The following is a 19,549-nucleotide window of genomic DNA, read 5'->3' as shown; positions in this document are numbered from 1 at the left end:
TCACCATCGTGCACCTTTACTTTTTGTTCTAGTTAGCAGATATCTGACTTAATAAAATACAAAGGTTAGTTATGAGCAGAGACAGATGTAGACATATCAAAACAGTCGTTTATTTTTTCATCAAAGTCAAAAGCAAACTAAAACAAAGAAACAAATAAAACTCCATACACTGGATTGCCACTTAATTTAATTTTTATGTTATCCCAGAGTCCTGAAGATTTGTGTACACATTAGTACAAATATCTAGCATACATATATGTCTTAGGCCATTACCAGTGAATCTGTTCTTTCAGAAAGCGTCACCGAATTATACATTTAAAATCAACGCAAAGAAAATGAAAAAGGAGCCATCTTTTATTAATTGACTTGTTTACTCAGCAAACACTTTCTAAATACCTACTATGTGCCACTCTGCTAGGTTATGGTAATACAATGACAAGTAATACACAGCTCCTGCCTTCAGAAATGTTGCAGTCTAATGGGGGCATCAGACCCAAACACTTATAAAGCAATGTGAAAGTGTAGTGAAATAGACATGTACAGGATCTTATGAATGATTGAGAACTCTGCTCCGAGCAGTCACTGCTGGATTCTAAGGTAACATTGATTAGCTGAATTAAGACCACCCACATAAGGAACCACACTGCGTGGTAGAGTGCATATAGCTGTTCTGCCTTTGCCTGGTGAAGGATATGGCTGTGTTCAGAAGTACACTGTTTTAGCTCATGCGGTTTCATTTATAGCATTGACAGGTAGATGTGATAAATATCAAAGTTTTCCAAAATGAGTTACTAAACTTCCTTCTTCCTGCGAAGTTCTAACCCAAAATTGTTCAGTAAAGGAGAATTACCAGGGCCCAGGAAGAGGTTTGGGTACTAGCCAGAATTCTTATGAGTAACTGAGTGAAAAGTGTTTTCCTCATCAAAGTATTTTGCCTTCATTTTCTGAACTAAATGGAGGGAACTGACAGTGTTTCTGATGGTTGTTGCTGCTGATGGTGGTGGTAGTGGTGGGGATGGTGGTAAGAGATTTCTCTTTTTATTTTAGTCAACCACAGCAGTGTTTCTCAGAAGCCATTTGATACACAAATATGGAGGTGAGAGTTGATCCATGCTGGTTTCTGAGAATCCTCCTCATTGCCTTTCTTGTGCCTTCCTTGAACTTTTTTATTTCAAGTTTTACAGCTAATTCTTCCATGGAAACAGACAAGGGACTAAAATAAAAAATAGAACCGTTGTCAAGTTACAGGGCTTCCAGCCCTATTCTATAAAGGCCTTTGCCTTATATTCCTCTAATCCCTTCACAGTAGTAAATGAAGGACTCTGGCCCCTCTTTTAATTGAGGGTGGAGCTTCCTTCTGACCTCATTTTAGTGGAGGGATTCTTTTCCTCATGAGGGCACCTCTTTCCAGCCTGAAGATGCCATCTGCGGAAGAAGATAGTGGTCCTTTGTCTCAACTGGGCACTTTGTAATTCTAAAGACCTTGAGTGTATGACGTATGATTCACTAAAGACCTCTTAGCCTCCCCAGGTGTGAGCTCTTCTGTTTTTGTTTTTGTTTTTCAGTGCTGGATCAGGGAAACCATGGAAGCCATAGAATATCCTGAGTGTATCCCAGAGCTACAGCTAGTGGGCCTAGAACTAAAGCCTGGAATTGGGGATGTCTGTCTGGGGTGGACAATGGCCTATTAGCAATTTAGCTCAGCTAAGACAGAATTCTGAGTGTGTTCTCAGCTCATTGCCACATTTCTACATTTTCACAAAAATATGTTTAAAAGAAGAGCAGCATGGTACAGACCAAGGAGAACAGAGCAGAATACTGAGGGTGTGGTCAAGCTAGGGTAAGGTAAGTGGTTAGTGAAGTCTCCCAACCAAGGAAACCAGATAAACCAAAGGCATTTGACCGACCGAAGAGAAAACTCAAGACAGTGCTAAGAGTGGGAGGTAGTGAACAGCATATTAGGGGAAGAGGCAGAGCCCTGAGTGGCACTCAGAAGAGAGGCATCAATGATCTTCACGTTGAGGCTGCTGATGGAGCCATGAGCGTGAGCAAACAGAGCATAGACCTGCAGAGACAAAAATTCTGGAAGCTCGGAGATCTGTTTTGTATTGTCATTTTCCTATTATTTACATCCTTAAGTCTAAAATATTTCCCTAGGAGTGTGATAGCTGGAATGCTTCCTCAAGTTGACTATAAACACTATGAAGTGTAGGTTTTACTGAGAAAAAAGTACCAAACGATATCAATATTTTCCCCACAGCTCCAGAAAAAATGTGTCCACAAGCACAATTCTATCCTTGAATTGGCAACACAAGTGAAATGAATCATTTTCTGTCAGGGAATGTATTACTGAGTTCTCCGATTTATTTTTTTGGAACTTCAGTATTCTGGGTTCTGACATATGGCTTTGCTTTGGAAGTTAAGTAGAAGGCAAGGACCCTCACACAGCTATTGTGCACACTCAGTTGCAGTAGCTCCCATTCATTGAGATTTTAGCTCTGCAGGCAGCCAGCCTCCCACTGGGGCAGATGGTAGGGACAGGGGACTGACTTGGAAATAGGTGGTAGGAATGGAGGCCATTAAGGAAAGTCTGTGGATGATTAGAGGGAGGTTGAATGCCTTTCTTTCTGTATGGTTTTGAATTGAGTTGTGTCCCCACTCCACCCCACCCCAATTTTTATGTCAAAATCCTAACCCGCAGTACCTCAGAGTGTAACCTGATTTAGAAATAGGGTCATTGCAGATATAATTAGTTAAGATGAGATCATAATGACATAGGGTGGGCCCTAATCCAACCTGACTGGTGTCCTTATAAAAATGGAAAGTATGGCACAGACACACACAGGCGGAACACCAGGTGAAGATGAAGGCAGAGGTTGGGGTGATGCTTCTACAAGCCAAGCAATGCCAGAGATTGCCAGGAAACTACCAGAAGCTGGGGGAGAGGCATGGTAGAGATTTTCCTCACAGCCCTCAGAAGGAACCAATCTGCTGACACCTTGATCTTGGACTTCTAGCCTCCAGAACTGTGAGACTGACTATACATTTCTGTTGTTTAAGCCATTTAGTTTGTGGTACTAGAAAACAAATATGTGTATTGTTTGTGTTTCTTATCTGTCTCCTCCAATTCACTCTGCATTCATTGAGGTCAGGGACCATGTCCTGGTCATTTCCAAATCCTCGTCACATAGAACAGTGTCTAGCACACTTAGAGAGCCCCCAAAATGTTTATTGAATAAATAAGTAAATATATTGGTTTCTACCAATAACATTTGGATATCTCTCGATTAGCAAAGCGTATATTCTATTCTCCCAATTCTCAAACTTAGTTCAATTTAGTAATTTGGACCCTGGGTTAGGTTCAGGGTGGCCTCCCTTGATTACCCCTTCTTCTCCCCAGATCCTACCACTGCCCTTCATTCAGCTATTTCTGTATTTAAAAGTTAAACATAATAATTTTCATAGTATCTACAGATAAGTGAAATTTTTATACCACTGTTCTAGGAAAGCCTTCATTTACGATAAAATTTGTATAGGTTGTATCAAACGTTGGGTTAGGATTTTCTTCAGGGTAAAAAAGCAATTTTTTTTATTGATGGACAAATAAAATCAAGGATTGATTTTAATATAAAGATGTCTACTCATTATAGAGATGTGTCTTGAGTAAATAAAGAACATTAAGTGGACAATTTACTTAGAGCAAAGTGATAGCTTATCCAAAACATTACCATAGATGCAGATCCTATCATCTAGACTGTGGAAACTAGCTATACAAGATTATAGTGATGTCTGAGTGAACTGAGATATTTTTGAACTATAAGTGAAAATGTAGGTCCTTAAAAGTAAACTGGAAAACTTTTCCCCCAGAGGCAAGCAATGAAAATATGCCAACTGGCCATATGTGGAAATCTCGGCATCTATTTACTTGAGTTTTAGCCTTTGTACCAAGTAGTTGAGAAGCAGAGGGGAAGGAGCCTTACTGGAGGCTCCAAAGGGGACAAGATGACATAGGGGACACAGGGAAGAGGGGAAGAATTCTGGGTCAGAGGTGGACGGGATATCTTTCTGTAAGAGTCCTCTGAACCCCTGACTTAGGAGTCTCTTGTGAAAGCTTGGAGATCAACTGAAATATCCTTACACCATGATAACTTGGAAACGTTTTCAACTTCGTATCTTTTGTGTGTTTCAGTTCCTGGGGTTCTTTGTGTTTGTCTGGTTATGTTTCTTCTAAAAGAGGGAAACAAAGATAAACACTTCCATTAAGTTCCTGGTCCAGTTAAATATATGATGGACAGCATGATTTTACATAAACTTCCCTCTGAAAACTCATTTGCTTGAATTATGGTTGTTTTAAGTGGAGTTATATGTTTTGCTTGAACGTTTAGACTTGTCAAAATGGCTGCACAAAAGCTTTTATGCTGAATTACATGTCTCAAGTTGCAGTTCAGTAAAGGATTTTCAGAGAAAAGGGAAGGTCATATCCCATGTGGTCAGAGGTGACTCTACGCTGGCTTTTCTCTCCGTGTTTACTGTGTAAGATTGCTCTAACAGTGTGAATTAGAGGCACTAGACTCAAATCTGTTTTAAGAACATTCCAGATTTACTGTACTAAAAATGGTGAGATAAAATTTTCTGTAAGCTTTCCCACTTGCTACATGGCATTTAAGAGAAATTCACTCAGTTGAAGACAGTATCTTGTGAAACCTAAAACCAAACGAAAAGACTTGGAAGGAAGCATCTTCTGACTGGGATAGTCAAATGTCTGTGGTGTCTATTCGATGGTGCAGCAAGCGAAAGAGAACTCCTTGGTTTTCCTTGTCCCTAATCTAACCTCGGTTTCTAGGAATTAAAAACAGAAGGGCAGTTTGCAGCTCAGAGAATTCTCCTTAACAACTTCAGCTGGACGGAGCCCAGAATCTGGCTCTGGTATATAAAATTACGCTTTTAACTGTATGTGAGGATATTAACACTCGCTTTTGCCAGTTTCAAACAGACTTATATATGTGGTATACACATAGATATTGAATTTTCTAAGACATTTACTGTTAGAAATGCCTTTTAAACCCCTGGACTAAAGGTGCGTTAGTGTGGAATACCATGATTCCACACATTTGACTCCATTTTACTATGCCCCATTTATTTATAAATTTCTGTATTCATTCACTCACTCATTAATTACTTAATTTATTTATTACCTAAATGTAACAGACTTACTGAGAAGTACACAAATCTTACATGAGTAGCTCAAAAATCTTTTACAAAGGGGACACATCTGTAAACCACCACCTAAATCAAGATATCAAACACCAGCACCCTGGGGCTGGCCTGGTGGCATAGTGGTTAAGTTCACATGCTCTACTTCGGCGGCCCGGGGTTCACAGGTTCGGATCCCAGATGCAGACCTACGCACCACTTATCAAGCCATGCTGTGGTGGTGTCCCACATATAAAGTAGAGGAAGATGAGCACAGATGTTAGCCCAGGGCTAATCTTCCTCAGCAAAAAGAGGAAGATTGGCAACAGACGTTAGCTCAGGGCTAATCTTCCTCACACACACAAAAAACCCCACCAGCACCCCAGAAGCCACCTTGAGTCCCCTCCATGGACTTACCTCCTCAAAGGTAACAACCGTTAAGACCTCTGTCACTGTAGACTAGTGCTGCTGGTTCTTGATTTCCATAGAAATGGAATCATGCAACTCGTACTGCTTTTTTCTCTAGCTTCTTTTGCTCAGTATTGTGTCTGGGAGGTTCATCCATGTGATTGCATGTGGCAATAATTTGTTCTATTTCATTGCTTTGTAGAATTCCATTTTGTGTATTTTAAAATTTACGTTCCATCCTATGGCTGACGCATTTTGGGGTTATTTACAGTTTTAAGCTATTAAGAATAATGCATCTGGGGCTGGCCCAGTGGTATAGCAGTTAAGTTCACACACTCTGCTTTGGCAGCCTGGGGTTCGTGGGTTCGGATCCTAGGCCTGAACCTACACACCGCTCATCAAGCCATGCTGAGGCGGCGTCTCATATAAAGTAGAGGAAGATGGGCACAGATGTTAGCTCAGGGCCAACCTTCCTTAGCAAAAAGAGGAGGATTGGCAACAGGTGTTAGTTCAGGGCCAATCTTTATTAAAAAAAAAAAGAAGAATGTATCTATAGACGTGCTTGTGTGTGTGTTTGGTGCACATGAGTGTGCATGTCTGCTTAGGATTAGAATGGCTGCATATAGGATACACATTTGTTCAGCTTAGAAGATACTGCCAGACAGTTTTCCAGAGTGGTTTTAAAATTTTACATTCCCACCAACAGTGTTTAAGAGTTCCAGTTATTCTGTATCCTCACCAGTGCTTTATAGAGTCAGTGTTTTTTCTGATTTATTTTATGACTTTTATTTAGCTATTCTGGGGGATATGTAGTAATACTCCATTGTGGTTTGTATTTGTATTTCTCTGGTCACTAATAATGTTAAAATTTTTTATTTGCTTGTTGACCATTTGGGTAGGCTCTTTTATGAAGTGCCTGTTAATGTCTTTTGCCATTTTTCAAAATTGGGTGGTCTCTCTTTTACTTTCTGATTTGTAGGATGCTTTTTAAAAAAACATGAATTCTTTGTTAGATATATATTACAAGTGTATCTTTTATGATAGCTTATCTTCACTCTTTATGATGTCTTTTTTTTTTTTTTTTTTGGTGAGGAGGATTGTCCATGAGCTAACCTGTACCAATCTTCCTCTATTTTTGTACGTGGGACGCCACCACATCATGGCTCAATGAGCAGTGTGTAGGTCCACACCCGGGATCCAAACCTGTGAACCCCAGGCCTCCGAAGCAGAGTGTGTGAGCTTAACCACTACGCCACCGGGCTGGCCCCTTTTCTTCCTTTTCTAAAGCTTCAGTTCGTGGTTGTGTATCCTAGTTGTTAGTTTTAGTTCTCTACGTGAGCTGCCACCATGGTATGACAACTGACAGACGCGTGGTGTGGTTCCACGACTGGGAAACAAACCCAGGCCACGGTGGCGAGAGTGCCAAATCTTAACCACCAGATCACCAGGGCTGGCTCTGTGATATCTTTTGATCAATTTATGTTCTTACTTTCAATGAAGCCCAATTTATTAATGTGTTCCATTACTGTACGTGCTTTCTTTTGTCCTTTTAAGAAATATTTACATAATCCAAGATGGTGAAGATGTTCTCCTATGCTATATTCTGGAAGCTTTGTCATTTTACCATTCACGTTTATGATCCATCTGGTAGTGATTTTTGTGTGTGGTGTGAGGTAGGAGTTGAGGATCATTGTTTTCTTATATGGGTTTATTGCTAGCTATGTGCCCTCTTTTTAGCAGAGAGCTGCTTTACTTTGTCTAGAAGCAAAAACCTTCCTTTGGACTCACACCCTTAAACAAAATATGACAGAGAAACTCTATTTTGAAACTGAAGAGAGGAAGTGTCCTTGTGCCTTGAGGGAAGTGTGGGGTTCTTTTGGTTGTTGGTTTGAGGTAGGTTTGAGGCAGCATGAAGATAGTGCCAACAGCATTTTTCAACTGCTCAATAACCACATGTGACTAGTGGCTGCTGTGGATCTATAACATGTCCATCATCATGGAAAGTTCTTTTGGGCAGCTCTGTTCTATTTCTACTTGCTCTTTCACTCAACAGTATGTCCTGCAAACCAAGAGAAGCAAAATTTTTTTTGTCAAGCGTTGAAGCTGGACAATGGGCACATGGCCATTTGTTATACTATTTTCTCTGCCTCTGATTGTTTAATATTTCTATAATAGAAATTTAAGAAAGTAATACATTTTGGACAACTTTCCAAGTCAGTCCATATAGACCTAACTCATGCTTTTTAACAGCTGCATAGTATTCCGTTGTATCCATGAGCTATAGATGCACCAGAGATAGCGAGGTAGCCAAAGATCAAACAAAAACTCCACACTCCCCTTTCTATGGTGTGGAATTGTCACTAGGAGGCAGCTGCCCAACCATGGACTACATTTCCCAGCTCACCTTGCTTCCAGGTATGGTCATGTGACCGTGAGTAGAAGTGACATGTGTCATGGCCAGGCCTAGGATTTTATGAAGTGGGTGTGCCTTCTCCACTGTTTCTTTCCCCTTCTGCCGCTGTCTGCAGAAGACTCTGAGACCCTAGCTTGGCTGAGCCACAATACAGAAGGATCTGGGTCCCTGAATCATCGCGTGGAGGAAAGCCACTCACTAGCCAGAAATATCTGCATTGGACTATTAAACAAACAAGAATTAAATTTCTTTTTATTAAGCCACTGACAGTTTTGGGTTTATTTGTTACAGTAGCTAGAGTTATTCTCACCAACACAACAATTGACCCAACCAGTCCCTGAGTGTAAACAAACATTTAGTTTATACCAGGTTGTTACCAGGATAGTACTAACATGCACACCCTTGAGTGTATAGTGAGATATCTCTCTATGTTATATGACTATTTCTTTGGAGTAAATTCCTGGATGAAGAATTGCTGTGTCAAGTGTATGTGCGTTTTTATAACATTTTACTAAGGGTAATATATATATATATATATAGAAAAGTGCAACTATCATAAGTGTACAGTTCAATGAACTCTCACAAAGTTAATACACCTGTGTTTATGGATTTTTAATCCTGATGGTACCAAATTTTCTCAAAGGTTAAGCCTTTTGAATTCCCGTTTATAAATTCCTTGTACATCCCTCTACCATACTTTTCTCACACTCTCTATGTGGGGCATATATTCTTTATTTATCCACCTAACTTCCCCACACTGTGCCAGGCTTGGGCGGGGTCGCAGAACTATGGAGATTAGCTCTTTCTCACCAACCAAAGGCTGTCTGGGCTCAGGTTTATTAAAAATTTTTATTAAAGACTTTTTTATTATTTAAAAAATGATAGTTTTTTTAAATCAAGGATGACCTTTTTGGAAATATATTGACGTAATTTTCTCTTTTCCACTTATAGGGATGTGACCCCCCCCTCCTCAAACCCATTCTGCCAAAGGATTTCATCTCATTCAGGAAAATTTCAGATGTCTTAGCTGCAGACACACAATGACAGCCAAACGGTAATGTTCAGATTTTCCTTATCAAATTGGGTTTTTTAGTTCCCAAGAAGACAATAGTCTTGAAAGCAAAGCCTTACAAGATGCATAAGTTTGGGGGGTCTAAAGTACAGAATGGTAACTATAGTTCACAATACTATATTATATTCTTAAAAGTTGCTGAGAGTAGATCTTAAATGTTCTCACCACAAAAAAAATGGTAATTATGTGAGGTGATGAAGGTCTTAGCTAATGCTATGGTGGTAATCATTGTGCAATATATAACTGTATCTAATCAACACATTGTATGCCTTACACTTGCACAATGTTATATCTCAATAAATCTTATTTTTCAATAGCCAGGCTTGGAGGACTGGAAGATAGAGATTTCATTAAGCTGTGGTGTAGAGAGGACTCAGGATATGATGTAAGGGATATACCTGTTATACAGGCAGAAAGAAAACTGTGGGAAGCTAAAAGAGAGATAAGACGAAGAAGACTCACCAGGATTCCTGCTTCTCTGCCATCTCACCTCAAGGCTAAATGTAAGTGGAGATGGGTCACCTCAGAGACTTCCAGATAGGAGTGGGTGAATTTAGGGGCATCAAGGCTAAGGGGTGACTTCTCCCAACAAAAGCTTTCTTTCTGCTGTTGCCACATCCAACATGGTGTGGGGGCCAAGGATTAGAACCAGCAGACAGGGAGAGCTAGTAGGTGATCCAAGAAAACTCTTCTGGTTTCTGTAGCCTGGACATGGAAACCAGGAGCTACTGCATGGACCCCTGGGAGATGCCGAGCTTCTGAGAGGATTGATGGATAAGCAAGAACCAAGGTAGGACCATGCTCCATCAGTAGACAAAGCACCCCACCTGGAGTCCACACTTCACAGCTGCAAGATCCCATAAGCTGCACCTACACCAACACCCAGATGCCGTCTTGGGAGGAACAAGAGCAGGGTGAGAAATTTTGAAAGATTAAGTCTTCACACAATATAAACTGGGTTTTCCAAGTAAGACTAAACCGAAAAACTGAGACACTGAGAACACTAAGAGCTGACAATGTTTTCCTCCTCTATCCAACAGGAGCTTATATGGAAGATGAGAATTCTTAATTAAACATAAAAAATGTATTTTTTTCACATTGAGTTGTAGTTTGATTAAATTTCATCCCAATACCCACCACACTACCATTTATGAAGTTCTTATTACACATACCAGGTGGTTTACAAAGTTACCTCTTTTGATTCAAGATTCACAACATCCCTGTGGGATAGGAACCTTGTTATCTGTATTTCATAGCTGAGGAAACTGAAGATCAGAGAGGTTATGTGACTTGCCTGAGGTCACATAGCAAGTCCAAGGCACAAAGGAAAGAGCCTGGAGTGGGAACCAGGAGACCTGGAAGTTATCCTTTGTTCTGCCACTAACTAGCTCTCAGCAAGTGACCAGCTGTCAGCCTCTGAACAAAAGAATCTCCTCTCCAGAAAACGTCCTCCCACCACATTGGACATATGGATTCTCTTGGACCAACTTACGCCATGCCGCTGATTCCGGTGGGGTTGATGCGAATATTCCGCAGCTACATATACTACAACCCCCTGTGTAGAAAGAAAAGAAAACTACCGTGAAGCAGCAAAAGCTTTTTGGGCTCAACCTTAAAAATTACTCCTGGCATGGCCTCAGGTTTGATGAGCTTACATGAGAGACCCAATTGAGTGAGAAACATACATTATTTCACATAATCTTCACAGCCACCATTCCTGCTTTTCTGCACTTTATTTTGGTTTTTCATTTTGATTGTATTCATTTTCTTTTCAATTACAAAAATAGCTCCAGCCGGTTTTCAAAGACGCATTACAATAAAACACGCATTCTCAAAAGGAATGACATCTCCCCCAAAAGGGCAAAACTTGGTTCTTTTGGGAAAGATGAAAAAAATCTTACTCTTTTATGTATAATACACATATAGATATACATATAATACACAAATAGATGTACAGTCTATCTGTGGTATTAAAATTTCATGAAATGGTAGGGCAATTAGTTTTTTTAAATATCTAAAAGGCAGTGTAGTCCTCCAGCATTTAGCTCTTCTCCAACATCATCATCATCATCATCATCATTATCCCTCACCACCGTCATCATCACTATCATCACCACCACCATCATCATCATCACCACCATCATCACCTTCATCACCACCACCATCATCATCTTCATCAGCACCACTGCCACCACCACCACTACCATCATCATCCTCTTCATCATCACCACCACCACCATCATCACCACCACCACCACCACCATTATCATCACCCTCACCTTCAACATCATCAAAGTCATCATCACTACTCTTTGCTGGTTGACTTCAGGGCATAATGAGGGGTGCTAATGGCTGACACCCCAAAGCAACAACGCTGCATTCCTGCATTTGGAGTCCATGACTTATCTGCTTCTTCTGATGAAGCCTTCCAGTCAACCAGTTCCACAGACCCAAACTCCCAACACTCCAACTCACCATCACTAACTGAAATTCTCTTGCTCATGAATTATCTTAGAGGCAACCGAGTATCGTATTTAAGCATACCAAATCTGGCATCAAAATATGTGGGTTTAAAAATCTGGCTTCACCAATTACAGACCATGTGGCCTCAGGGAAGTTATTTAATATCATCATACCTAAGTTTCTTCCTTCATAAAATAGGAGAAACTCTACAACAGCAGAGGAAACCCACACTTGTCACTTAGAAAAGATCCCTCATTCTTAGATTTGAACCCATGACCCAAACTCACAAGACATGTCAAGGAAACCACAACATAGAAGATAAACAATACCAAGAAAAACTGATGCCTAAAGAAGAAGCAATAAGAGGACAGACAGAAAGTCTCCATCTCATTGTTCTGATCTCAGCACAAATATCATCCCCTCAGAAATGTCTTTCCTGACTTCCGCCTTCAATACAACCCCCAGTCACACTCTATAACAACTTCTTTCATAGCACTTATTATTACCTGAAATGCTTTTGTTTATTATTTGTGGTAGCATAGTGTAGTGATAAAGCATACAGACTCTGGACCAGACTGCCTGGTTTTAAACCCTGACTCCACCCCTTACCAGCTAAGCTGTCTTGGGCAAGATATTTAATCTCTTTTGCCTCAGTTTTCTCCTTTGTAAAATGGAGCTATTGATGACCCAATATCAGAGAAATTCTGTGGAGGTTGAGTGCATTCTATATTTGAGGAACTTAGAATGATGGTAAGTGGGTGGTTGCTGTTACATCCCACTAGGATGTTAGCCCCACGAGAGTAGGAACCTCATCTGTTTATTCACTTCTCTATCCTCACTGCCTAGAACAGCTCCTGATACATAGTAGGTACTCAGGAAATACATGTCAAGTGAATGGCTATAAACGAAATCTGCCCTGACAGATGGAATTCCCTGAGCTAGAGTGATTTTTGTCGAAGGTCCCCCAATAAAGGTGTTTGCAGTGTCCAACCCACATTTATGACCTCTTGGCTGGACGGTCCATGGCCCTCCCTTTTTCCTACAGCCTGTTTCCAGCCCAGGTTTCCCAGAGTACCCCATTCAACCTCACACTCACCCCAGAAGAGGAGCAAGCTGAAGGTCCACATCGTGCTGCGTTTCTGTCACTCAAAGAGGGGAAACTTTTCTCTGTTCTCCAGGTTTTCAATTACAGGAAGTGCGGGAAGAGGGCAGGGGTGGAGCTGGAATTGCTCAACACTGTGAGAATATCATGACCTTTTTTGCTGAGTTGCTCCCACTAAATGAGGACAGTGTGGCAAACCCCTTATTTTCTCCTCTCATCACTGTGAAGAAAAATTGGTCTGGCTGCTGTGTCACTATGTTATCTCTCTCCATGTCTCTCTCCTTCCCTCCTGCTCTCTTTTTCCTTTCCCCACCAACATCTACCTCCCATCTCTCATCACCTTCCTCCATTGCACCCAATGATAAATGGGCTTCCACCACTTGACTCCAATGAGGCAAGCCCCAACTCAAGGGTCTCTTCCCAGCCTGCTCCATAAAAATAACCACCATAGCCATCATGTACCAGGCACTGTGTAGACACATTGCCAACAAAATTTAATTTCATCATCATGTCAACATCGTAAAGTAGGGATTCCCACCCCCACCTATTTTACCAAAAATTACAAAAGGAAACTGAGGGTTGGAGAAGAGATGTGACTTGTCCAAGATTACTTGGACCTGAGATTTGAATCCAGGACCCTCTGAATCCAAAGTCTAGAGTTTAATCATTTCATCTGCCTTCAGCTCTCCACTATATCTGATCATATCCATCATCACCTCAATGCACAACAACACTCCCATCCCATTCCCAGCTTCCCAAGCCAACCCAACACACACACATGCGCAATCTAATAAATATGGAGGTCTAGTAACACCTTAGTTCGGGTCCCCCAGAAGCAGAAGCTGAGACAAGAATTCTGGTAAGGGTAGATCTGCAAAGAGGGCCACCAAAACTCCAGCTGGTGAGGGGGTAAGTGAGATAGGGAAGGGAAAGAGCCCACAGCAGGTGTGTTATCAAGCAGGTTACACAGTGAGAAACTGGATCTTAATCTCCCTGGCACCTCTGGAAGGCAGCATAGAGTGCACTCTTCAGAGTTATCCCAACTGAGGGGCGAGGGAACTGGGGTGTTTATCCACCAGCTCCTGTCACTCACAGATTGAGGCTCCAGAGTGTAACGCTCTTGATAACAAAATGCAGTGGCTGGCAGATGTCAGTCTAGTGTGTCCTGAGGGGTTGAGGGTCACGGGGGTGGGCAGGCACCAAGAGTATCTGCTACAAGCTAAAAAACGAGATGGAAAGACCAGCCCCAAGTTCTTGGGAAGAAAAGCCCCACTTGTCTTTGCATTCTCCCTTTTGATCTGTGCAAGGCAAGATACCCATCCTGGAGTTATGATCACTGAAGCAGATTCATCAAGGGACCCTGCCCCAGTGAGGCTGCAGTTAAGAGCCAGCATGAAAATACAGCAAATTCCACCAAGAAGGAGGATAAACAGAGCTGTGCTGTGTTTGAGAAGCACTGGAGGGTAAAAGCAGACTCTGGAACCAGCTTGCTGAGGGGTTCAAATCCCATTTCCACTGCTTGCCAGTCATGTGTTGTCCCGGGCAACTTCTGAATCTCTCTATGCCCCAATATTCCCATCCATAAGATGGGCCCAGTAATGGTAGGATCTACTTCGTGTGGCTGACATGAACATCTGAGGAGCGGTCATATGTGACGTGCCTGGAACAGAGCCTGGCACACAGGAAATCTCCAAGCGTTGGCTATCACAGTGAGAGGGTCTGAGGTCAGACAGACCTGGGATCAAATGCTGACTCTGCAAGATATTCCCAAAGTGACCTTGGGAGATGACTTTCCTCTCTGGGCCTCAGTTTCTTCATCTGGAGAATAGGAATAACAATAGGTCCTGTCCCAAAGGATCGCTGTGGAAGGGATGCAGTAATGTCTGGTAACATTGCTACCCGGGAGGGGATGCTGGGACTTGCACTTTCTTCTATAATCCTTGTGCAATGCATCCAGGAGTGTGGACCCTAGAGGCAGAAAGACCAACGGGGTAGCTTTAACAGATGTCCACAAATTCTTTGATACTCCTGCGTTCAAGAGGGGGAGCCTAATTCCTCTCTGCTTGAGTGTGAGCTGGATTTAGTGACTTGCTTCTAATGAACAGGAAAAGGAGGGTGTGACATTGTGTGACATCTGAGACACCTGAGGTTGTAAGAGTCATTGTGGCTTCCTCCGTGCTCTCTCTTTGCAGGATCACTCACTGAGGGGAGCCCGTCTCCACGCTGTTGTGACACTCAAGCAGCGCAGTGGCGAGGCCCCTGTGAGGAGGAACTGAGAGCTCCAGCCCTCTGCTCGACCGCCACCTCGTTAGAGACCTCAAGCTAGAACCACCGAGCTAAGCCACCTCCAGATGCCTGACCCCGATACAGTATAAGAAAATAAACATATGTTGTTTAAAGTTGTTAAGTTTTGGAGTAATTTGTTACACAGCAAGAAGTAACTAACACACTGAGAAGCAACGTTTCCCCATCAGTAAAATGACGATAATAACTTCATAAGGTTTGAGGTTTCATGTGAGAAAATCAAAAAATCCTGCATGACAGGTTAAATGCTCAAGAGTATTAGTTACTGTTGTCAATATCATTATCCCACTATGCCAAATGGCTACAGCTACTCATAGGAGGCATGGTACCAGCCACAATTGAATTGAAGAGGTCGCCAAAGATCATTTCATCCAGTATCTTCTGAAGTGGGTGAAAGGGTTGAGGCTTTATCCTCAGGACAATTTAAGGAGGTTCAGGAAGGGAGTAATGGGCAGGTTGGTGTTTTACAACACTTGTGCTGTGTAGAGTGGGTGTTGCACAGGATGTGGTCATGGGTGGGGAGACAGGGAGAAAGTGAGGCTGATCTAAGAGAGAGAAAAGAGTGGTGGTGGTCTGGTCTAGGACAGGGGCTGTGGAGATGGAGAGGAATTTAGGAAGTAGGAAGAGAATTGGGGTAACATCAGGATGTGGGTGGGGAGTCTGAGACAGAAGGAAGAGTTGACTTTTGGAGGTTGCATTAAGGAATTGGAAGGTTTTCTGATCAAGCCCAGATTCCTCCTGGGGATGGGAATGGGATGAGGTGATGAATGAGTCTTCTGCTGCTGCCATAATGAATCACCACAAACTTAGAGGCTTGACACAACACAAATTTATTATGTCACAGGGCTGGAAGTCAGAGTCCCACAGGAGTCTTATGAGGCTGAAATCAAGATGGCAGCTAGTCTGTGTTCCTTCTGGAAGCTCCAGAGGAGAATCCATTCCTTGCCTTTTCCAGCTTCTGGAGGCCACCTGCATTCTTTGGCTCAAGACCCCTTCCTCCAGCTTCAAAGCCAGCAGTGTAGCCTCCTCAAATCTCTCGCTTCAAATCTCTCTCTCTCTCCTTCTACCTTTTCCTCTTTCTCTCTCTCACCCTCTCGATAGATAGATAGATAGATAGATAGATAGATAGATAGATAGATAGATAGATAGATAGATACACACATACATACATACGTACATACATACGTACATACATACATACATAAATACATAGAAACATAGATACATATATAGATACACAGACACATAGATCCCAATCTCTCTCTCTCTCTCTCTCTCTCCCCCATCTCCTTCTCTTATTCTCTCTCTCTGACCCTTGTGCCTCCCTCTTAAAAGGACCCTTGTGATTACATTGGACCCGCCTGGATAATCCAGAAAAATCTCCCCATCTCAAGATCCTTCACTTAATCACATCTGCAAAGTCCCTTTTTCTGTGTAAGGTCATATATTCACAGATTCTAGGGATTAGGATGTGGGCAACTTGGGGTGGGGAGCCACATTATTCTACCTACCACAGATGGGGTCTGGGGTCTTAGTGAGTGAGTGAGCACACAAGATGCCATTCACCTTTCAAACCCAAAAGAGGTGACCAAGGCTATAAAATCTGGACCACAGAGGTCCTGCAAGGATGAGGGAAGTCGTAAGGGGAGAAAAAGGGGAAAGATGGGATGGAGGAAATGAACGATTCTGGTCAAGCGATTGCAGAAACCTAACCCCTTGTGACTTTCCCAGCAAAGGGGAAATCTAAGGACACTCAAGACGGAAGAGGTCAGCCTGGAGGAGCCCCAGAGATGTCACTCATCCTCACACTGTGTGTGGGGGGCTCCAGGGAAGCCCTGCCCACCTTGACTATGCTCCTTCTGTGTTCTAAACCCTCCCATGGCTCCCTCTTACCTTCAGGATGAAGTCCAGGCTCATTAATATGGCACTTGAGACCCTCCCTCATCTTACACTGGTCTCCCCCTCTAGCGTCCCCACTCCCCCAAAACCCCAGTCATCCTAAACTAATTGAAGCCCCCTGTAGCAGACACTGTTGATGCCTCCCTGTCCAGCCACCCTTGAGCAGCTGGTGCACCCATCCCCCAGCTTCCGGGGGTGTCGCCTGCTCACAGCTCACAGCTTCCCCTTCCCCAGAGGACTGCTTTCCAGTCCAACAGCTGCACAAGCCCTCTGACCCAGCCCACAGCCAATAACTGGTGGTCACAGAAGTACAAAACCCAGCCCTCGCCCCAAGGTGAGATCAATTCGGTGGTGTTGTTCAGGCTCCAGGGCTCCCCATGGGATTAGGCTGAGGCTAGATTCCAACTGAGACCACCTCCTTGCTCAGCTCCTCCCTCTGTCCTACCCTGCTCCCCTCACTCCTCCTCTGCTAAATGTCCTCCCTCAATAAACCCAGTGCACAAGAATCCTCATGGCAGGGTCCAAGTTCCCAGACCCCAACCAATGGCCAATTATGTTAATATTTTTCTGTACAGGTGATATTCAAAGTACAGGATTCCTGGTCTGGGCAGGGCACTGACCATACAGAATGGACACTGGCTATGAGCCTCAGACAAGATCCTAGGGGCCACCTGGTGCCAGCCACTAACTCATTAGTAGCTGGATTGTGGGATATCTTATGGTAAAGGCTAGATATGCAGCTGGACTGAAGTCGTGATTTACCAACTAGAATGGAAATATATCCATACACTTTTTTAAGTTTAAGATGTACAACAGGTTGATTTGATATATTTACATATTGTAACATGATTACCACTGCAGCATCAGTTAACATCTCCATCATGTCACATGATTATCAATCCTTTTTTGTGGTGACAACATTTAAAATCTAGTCTCTTTGCAACATTAAAGTAAACAATACGGTATTGTTGACTATAATCACTATGCTGTGCTTGAGATCCCAAGAACTTATTCATCTTATAACTGCAAGTTTGTACCCTTTGGACAACATCTCCCCATTGCACCAACACCCCAGCACCTGGAAACCACCATTCTACTCTCTGTTTTTACAAGTTCAGCTTTTCTTAGATTCCACCTATAAGTGAGGTCATACAGTACTTGTCTTTCTCTGTCTGACTTATCTCACTTAACATAATGCCCTCAAGGTCCATCCATGTTGTCACAAATGGCAGGATTTCCTTCTTTCTCATGGCTGAATAATATTCCATCATATATATGTCACATCTGCCTTATCCATTCTTCTGTTGACAGACAGGTTGTCCCCACATCTTGGCTATTGTGAATAATGATGCAATAAACATGGGGGTGCAGATATCTTTTCAATATCCTGTTCTCATTTCCTTTGCATATGTACCCAGAAGTGGGATTACTGGATCATATGGTATTTATCCAAGAGAAATAAAAACATACCTCCACAGAATGACTCACACACAAATGTTCACAGCAGCTTTATTCACAATTACTGAACACTGGAAAGAACCCAAACGTCCATTGATAGGTGATATATCTACACTATGAAGCGCTGACTTGCTCAATGATGTGGATGAGTCTCTAAGACATTATGCTGAGGAAAAGAAATCTGACATAAAAGACACAAAAGAGTAAATGCTGGAATATTTCTGTACTAGTCAGGGTTCTCCAGAGAAACAAAACCAATAGAAGAGAGAGAGAGAGATCTTAAGGAATTGGCTCATGCAGTTGTGGGGGTTGGCAAGTCCAAAATCTGTAGGACAAGCCAGCAGGCTGGAGACTCAGGTGAGAGTTGATGCTCCAGTTTTGAGTCTGAAGGCCGGACACTCAGGCAGAATTTCTATATTTCTACATTACTGTCTGGAAGAAGAATTCCTTCCACTCTGGGAAACCTCAATCTTTGCTCTTAAGTCCTTCAACTGACTGGATGAGGCCCACCCACATTATGGAGGGCCATCTGGTTTTCTCAAAATCTACTGATTTAAGTGTTAATCACATCTGAAAGATACCTTCACGGCAACACCGAGACTGGTGTTTGACCAAACAACTAGTCCCCACAGTCTAGCCAAACTGACACATAAAGTTAGCCATCACACAGTCCAACAATAGGAAATTCTAGAGGATGCAAACCATATATAGGGGAGAGAGGAGGAACAAATCAATGGTGGCCTAGGGTGAAGCAGAGGGAGGGATGGATCAGAAAAAGCCTCGAGGAAAGTGAGGGAGATGATGGAAATGTTCTTTATCTTGATTGTGACGGAGGTGGTCAAAACACAGCAAATTTTACATTGTGAAAGGAAGCTGTGTGTTGTATGTGAATCATTCCTCCAAAAGTTGATAAGATTGGCTCCAAAATAAAGAGTGCCCACCATTCTGCCAAGTTATTTTATTGCCCATTCTACATAAAGGGACAAAATTATTTTATGCTATACAAAGGGACCAAAAGACATGAGTTTTGAGTTTCTCCAGAGAAGCGCGGTCTCTTAAATTTGTTTTCATATGGGGCTTGATCTCATTTCACAAAGATAAATACATTTGACCTTAGAAAGCTAAGATACAACCTCTAGCTATACTTCCTTAAAAATTAAGATAAAACAATAAAAATGTGTACAGTTTCTATTTCCTAATTGCACACTGACTGATAAGAAATATTTCTTGGAAACCC

General features: G+C 42.3%; 1 long non-coding RNA gene across 4 annotated transcripts in view; it reads left to right on the top strand.

Moving 5' to 3' along the window:
• The first annotated feature begins 401 nt into the window (after positions 1–401).
• The window catches only part of LOC147911566 (uncharacterized), a 33,689-nt gene continuing 14,541 nt past the window's right edge, over positions 402–19,549 (top strand). The window contains exons 1-3 of one of the 4 annotated variants that reach the window (XR_015550993.1): positions 402–1,608; positions 2,826–3,028; positions 8,966–9,068. This is a non-coding gene — a long non-coding RNA (uncharacterized LOC147911566). Of the gene's footprint in view, positions 1,846–1,881; positions 3,029–8,552; positions 9,069–19,549 lie in introns of those variants that run through there. The other 3 variants (XR_015550990.1, XR_015550992.1, XR_015550989.1) reach the window with 3 other exon arrangements.

The sequence above is a fragment of the Ceratotherium simum genome, unplaced genomic scaffold, assembly GCF_057802395.1.
Source record: "Ceratotherium simum simum isolate JZ-2026a unplaced genomic scaffold, ASM5780239v1 HiC_scaffold_43, whole genome shotgun sequence".
Taxonomy (NCBI): Eukaryota; Metazoa; Chordata; class Mammalia; order Perissodactyla; family Rhinocerotidae; genus Ceratotherium; species Ceratotherium simum.
Note: the sequence above shows the minus strand (reverse complement) of the source record. Positions and strands in the feature narration are given on the sequence as shown.